The sequence below is a fragment of the Helianthus annuus genome, chromosome 9 (genome assembly GCF_002127325.2).
Source record: "Helianthus annuus cultivar XRQ/B chromosome 9, HanXRQr2.0-SUNRISE, whole genome shotgun sequence".
NCBI lineage: Eukaryota > Viridiplantae > Streptophyta > Magnoliopsida > Asterales > Asteraceae > Helianthus > Helianthus annuus.
In genome coordinates this window covers 24295795-24302667 of record NC_035441.2, presented here as the reverse complement: position 1 = coordinate 24302667, position 6873 = coordinate 24295795, and positions in this window count along the sequence as shown.

Here is a 6873-nt window from a genome sequence, read left to right as displayed (position 1 = left end):
GTTCGACGCTTACGCTATCAATCTGTAATCAGGCTAATCTAAGATGTGTTCTCTTCAATCCAACCAAGTTGTGTTTACTTGCTGAACACCGACTGTGAGTATACTCAAACCCTTTTTACCGCATTTTGGGTGTAACATACGTTCCTATTAAATCGAATTTATCAAAATAAAGTATTCAATCAAACTATTATCACTTGCGAATAACTGTTATGCATATTTACACGTGATGCTAGCTACATATGTGTTAGGACTTTTACTCGCGAGGTCCCGCCTTAACTAGTATAGTACTATAGAACCCGACGGGGTCTAGTTAGGATGAATAGCAATCGCACTCGCAGCTCGAATGACTTAGCTGGTAGTATCTGTCTTATATGCATGTATGTTGAGGTATCCCGTTTATGTATTTGGTAATTCGCAGTACTTTTAACTATTTACGCTACTCTATCAAAACTTGACGTTTTTTTAACGTATGTTGCAGGTTTAGTCGCAGTCTACGTCAAACCAAGCTAGGTGTAGGATCGTGTTCGGCCCTATTTGAGTCGATCAGAGAAATTCCTATCCAAATCAAGAGGCGGAAACTAATGATTTGGTGCTATTCTAGCTGGATTCACTTTAAACTTGTTGTATTATTGATCAATTGCACGAATACAAGTTCCAACAGCACTTCGGCAGCACTTCGTGGCTCAACCGGAACAAATACACCATATCTATGTGTTCTAGGTTCGCTTGAAGTAACCAACTATATATAGGGAAGGAGATCCGCTTATATGGTCAAGACCATATAAGCGAACCTGCACTCAACCATATAAGCGAACCTGACAAACAGTCACATAAGCGAACCTATACTAGATATGTACTCATGAGCGAACCTAGACCTATATACATAAGCGAACCTTTACAATCTAGTGTTTCTAGGTTATTTTGTCATGACTGATCTATCCAATACTAAGACTCGATGGAGGACGTAGTCGACAGACGTAAGTGCACTAACAAACTCCCCCTCGGATGTTGACGGAGTCTTCGAGTCTTCACAAATGTCAATCTACAGTCTTTATCAGTCTTCAATCTTCCTTTGAAATATCTTTCATTTCAAGAATCCTCGTTCTCTTTCTTCATCATCAACAAACTCCTCTCTCTCGAATGTTGACACGGTGTCTTCAGACTCCCCCTCTCACACAGCTGGGATCGTAGTCTGGAATTTACAACTTCATTCTTAGATCGTAACCTGGCACTTCATCACATTCAGGTTTCGGAACCTTATCAACCTGCAAAAACTCTACCCAAAAATAAATTTTCTGATAACCATTTGTGGATAAGTTTTTCAAAACTAATTTACCACATGCAGGAATAACGTTTTATAGCAAAAACTTTTCTCATCTTCATTTCAATAATCTTCAAACACTTTCACCCAAACCATTTGTTCGTCATGTTTAGCACTCGGAATTTTGAAAATCAGCTTTCCAAAATCAGTTATCGAAAATCTTTTTGGATTTTTCAAAATTTATGCTAAAACAAACCAAAAATCTTTTTGAATTTTTTTAATAAAAGTAAATGCATAAACGAAATATTTACAGACAATGAGTTCGTGCAAGAGGATCATATCAGTTATGAAACATATCACTAACACCGTTAAGCTAGATTACATATTAAGTTCTAAACAATTTACCTAGATTGTCAGTATGTTTGTCCACTGAAATTTTCACACAGACTTCAATTGATTCGAGATACGATATTAATGTTTTAGAAACTAAAACTTAATTGTGTAGCACTCCACTTGAATATACTCCTGTATCCAGATCCCAATATTCAGTCTTACAGGTGAGTATACCACAGTTGTTATCTGTAAAGGGGTAATGTGCGAGGGCCGTGAGAGCTCAGGTCGATACTTCCGTATACGCAGAGAGATGACGGCTTCGACTTTAAGGTGTGTCCCCTTTAGAGGATCTTTTGTTACAACAGCAAAGATTATCAATTTTATTGTTTAATCAAATTGCTAAGGGCGAGCTTGTATTTCAAAGCTTTTTGCTGAAAGTATTATCCGGGGACTAGGTCAGTACTTCCATACAGCAGAAGTCCCAGGATAATACCCCAGATATCACTGAGTATAAAGACCTAGTATCTCAGAATACGGGACCCTTCAAACAAGATTTCGGGGGTTACCCATATATTCAAGAATAGTTACCCACGAATTAAGCAAGTTCGAATTTAGGTTTATATCTCGTTTCAATTTACTAAATGTGCGAAAACCTACTGACACATCCACAGTAAGATTGTTTATCACATTTTGACTTTACAATTCTTTAGCGTGATGTGATAGTCCACTGATGTACTATCATTTCCTCTTTTATGCAACAAAAACTCATTTTAGTTTTATCATGTTTTTGGCTTTTTTCAAATTTTCTGATGTTTTTGGATTTTCTAAAAAAAACTTACTCCCCCTAAAATTCAAATACATCTAAAGAAAATTTAAAACAAACTGTACAGAACATGACAACTGATATCGAATCGCTTCAATTCTCCATCCGTTTGGCTTAAACAATCAGAACTCCCTCTCACAACAAACTATTTTCCCATAATGATTTCAAAACACTTAAGTTTGTTTTAATCAAAATGGTTTTTCCGGAAAATAAGTTTAGTTGTTATTACCACTTGTAAAATTGGGGTACAAATCATTACATTGTTTTACCAATCTTGTGAATAATAGTTAATTCAAGTTCAATTCAATGACCCTGATTTAACCACTTGTAGAAACAACTGGTTCACATTCTGAATCACTTGTAACAACCACAAACATATAACCATTTGAAATATGAACCACTAAGCATTTCAAACCTGTTTTTCAACCAATTACCATCTGTTGGTTGAATTCTCAAGGTGCCGATTCCTACTCCTCGCTTACAAACCTGGGAGTTCCGGCAAGTCCTGCAAAACCTCAAACACAGATTTAGAAGGATGCCGATTCATGATCCACGATTACTAACTTGGGATCTTCGGCAAGTCAGGTTTTTATTCTTTGAAAAATATATCCACCCAAGCCTGACCTTCCTTGGGTGTAACAACATCTTCTTCATCTTTTCTTTCAACAGGCTTGTAAATACGTCCTTTGGAAGCATAAAAATCTTTGATACTTTTGGCCTTACCGTTGACCATTTGTCCAAAGATACGTTTCACATTTCCGTTGAAAGTTTTTTCAACATCAAATTTCTTCTTGTCAGAATAAAATTGATTTGAAATTTCAACTTTTCCAACTTTCTTCATAAAATTTTCAACACGCAAAGGTGGAAAATTTTCATCGTTCATAGTTGGAACTTTCCTTTCAATTTTTTTCTCAACACGTGGCTCCTCTGATTTTATGGAATCAGATTCATCACCAGAACTATTACCTGAACCTTTCACAACCCATTTTTGATTTGGCACAATATCTTTTCTTCTTGAAGCGTTCTTTGAACATTCTCCTTTCTCAAAAGTTGAATTTTCAAAGCCAGTAAACTTCCGGGTTGACAGTTCAATCTTCTCAACAACTTTTTCTTTCATTTTACCAGAGATTTCCTGTTTTGGTTTGAATGTCCTCGGACAATCTCTAGCAACATGACCAGCAATCTTGCACTGAAAACAAGTTCTCTTCTCAATCTTCTTCGGAACTTCATTCTTCTTTAGTTCTTCTTGCTTCTTGGCAAGGAATTCCTGATTAGACTGCTTTCTGAATGATTGTTCTTTTTCAGCTTCTGATGTTTTTCCTGAAACAAACACAGTTTTTGGTTTATACAGTTTTTCATTTTTATAGTTTTTCGGTGGAACAAAACCAAGACCTTTCTTTTTGAAATTACGATTATGGTTTGGTTTCTTTTGAAAACTATAACCACAATTGTAACCCATTTTCTTGTTGATTCTTTGTTGATCTCTTGAAGTGTATTGTTTAGATTTTCCGATAAGATTTAAATCTTTTATTTCAGAAATATTAATTTCAGTTATTTTGAAAACATTTTGAATCATTTCAAGTCTAACACTTCTTATTGGAAAACTCTCATCAGAATATAATTTGTCAGAACCTTTCAAAGTATATGCCACTTTGACCGATTCATCATTCAAATTAGATTTTGAAAGTAAAAACTCTTTATCATAAACCCGTTTGTCCTTTTTATTTGTCGGCTTTGACGAATTAGACACAGACTTTGACTTTGGTTTGGACTCCGGATTTGACTCCTCACTGTCATCTTTATCCAACACTTGATCGACCACACTTTTTATCAACTTTGACTCATGATCAGTGTCTGATGACGTGTACGTGATATCAATATTTTCTGGCAAGTTATCCGATGGCCCAGACTCCCATTCTAAGTTTATTGCTTTTTCGACTCTCTCAGAATTTGGATTTCGAGGTGAATATCCATTTTCGAACGGGGGCGGACATCTATTATAGACCACACTTGATTTCTTACCAGAAGTCTTCACATTTGCTTCATATTTTGTCACCGATTTCTCTTCTTCGGATGTCTTCACTTCTTCAAACGTCTTCAGATTTTCCACAACTGGATAAATCCTGTCAACAACAAAAGAAGAACATGAGTAACTTTCTAATAACTTTTTAACTTTCTCAGTTTCTATCTTTTGTGTCGCTAATTCCAACTCCAGATCAGCACATTTCTTTATATGGAAATTTGCATCATCAAGCTGTCTCAGGTATGCTATCTTTAGTGTATTCATAGCCACAGCTTGTTCACCACTCGAATCAGTATATTTGTTGATTTCTCTGTTCATGGTATCATACGATTCCTTCAATCTGTTTATGTTATGCAGCAACTCATTGTTCTGCTGGATTAAAGAATCACAATTCATGCACTTTTCTGGAATTTTAACTTGTTCTGCTTCAATCTTCACTTCAAATTCAGGAACCTCTTTGACTGTCCTGTTTAGTTGTAAGAATTCAGCTCTTCTCTTTTTCTCAGCTTTAGCTTCAGCTTTTAATCGCTCTTCCTCTTCTTCCTCTTCTTCGAGCTTTCTTCGTCTTGCTTCAGCAGCTTCCATGACTTTCCTGTTTCGTTCTGCACATTTCAAATCATAAGCATTAGCAAAGAAAGCATTTAAAGTGTTTTTGGACATCTCTTTGGCCATGAGATCTTTATCTGGGCAAAAATCATCCCAATTGAAACCTTCAGCCAACTTTTCATCATCTTGCTCTGCCAAACACACTTTGCTGTTTGTTGGAATATATTTATCCCATGAAAAGTTTTCATATTTGCTTAGACATGCTCTTTTTGAATTATCAATCACATCTCTTCCATGAGCAGTTTGTGCCTGATGCTGTGCTGGTGGTGTGACTTGGTGATAAATCGCCTTTTTGTGATAATCGTTGTTACCAAAAGGATTTTGGGCTCCAGTAGCTTCACGATTTTTGCACTCCCTCTTGAAATGCCCCTTTTCCCTGCAACGAAAACACGTAACTTTAGATTTATCAAAGCCTAAAGTTGAAACATTTGCATCACGGAAATCATCTCTTCCTGTAATTTGTTTAAACTTTTCAGCTCGTCTCAGCACGCTAGCCATACGCCATTTAATGTCCATCAATTCCATTTCCTCAGCATCAATTTGATCGTAATCCTCTTTCGTGAGCATTGGATTACCGATCTTTCCGGCCACAAAACTACTATAAGATTCCAACACCATTCCCAACAAAGACATTTGATTCTTAGCAACTTCTTCAGAATAATCTTGATCACTTTCAAGATTTAATACAATGTTACATTGAAGTCTTTTTCCGTTCTTTGTTGCAGAAATGTTTGGATCGAATGATGAAAATCTTGTGCTGCTAGATACCTGGGATGACTTCTTTTCAGGAGAATCTTTAACACTGAAAGCAGTTTCGATTTTCGGAGAATGATTTGTCGTTCCAGGAACACCACCTTTGTAATACAAGCTGATGTCTTGTTCTCCATCATAATTCTTCATCCTGGCTATCTTCCTCTGCTCCATCTCTTGAGCTTCCAGGTGCTTGATGAAATCTCCCAGTGTCATATTCTTGTAATCTTTTCGATTGGATCTCAGCATCATCAGAAACGTTCCCCATGTTTCATGTGGAGGCGCATCTGCAAGTTTTTCAATTAATTCGTCAGTATCTTTCTTAACTCCAAGTTTTGACAAGTTTCTCACCAAGTTACAATATCTATCAATTATCTGCATGGTACTTTCATTTTTCAATCCCCGAAATAAATCAAATTCTTTCTTCATGAGAGACATCTTATTCTTGAGCATATCATCACTTCCCGTAAACTTTGCTTCCAATTCTGTCCAAATTGAATACGCAGTTCCATCATGTTGAAGCAGTATCAAGATATCTTCTTTTATCGCTTGCTGAAGCAGACTCACCATCAATTTCTCATCTCGATATTTCTTTTTATCTTCAGTACTCATCTCTCTAAGTGTTAACGGAGCACCATTTGCAACGTTGTTTTTTGTGGGCCTAACATATTGTTCCTCAGTGTGTTCCTACGCATCAAGATGATAAGCCTCGACCCAATTTCCAAAACGTTCAGACCACACGTTATAATCATCAATATCCATGAGTTTAGGCGGCTTCTGAGACATTCCGGTTTCATTTTCAATCAAAGCACTTTGAGTCATTGAAATCGGGGTTGCAAAAGCGTTACAGAATTCAGTGTCCATTGCTCAATTATCCAAGGTTCACAAAACTTTCAAACTTATACAAACTGTCCAAATAAGTGAACCACCAATTGTCCAGAAAAGCGAACCAACCAAGTGTTGTATAAGCGAAACTATCACTGTCACAATAAGCGGACCAGATAGATGTAACAATGAGCGAACCAGATAGGCTGACCAATGAGCGAACCAGATGAAATGACCAATGAGCGGACCAGA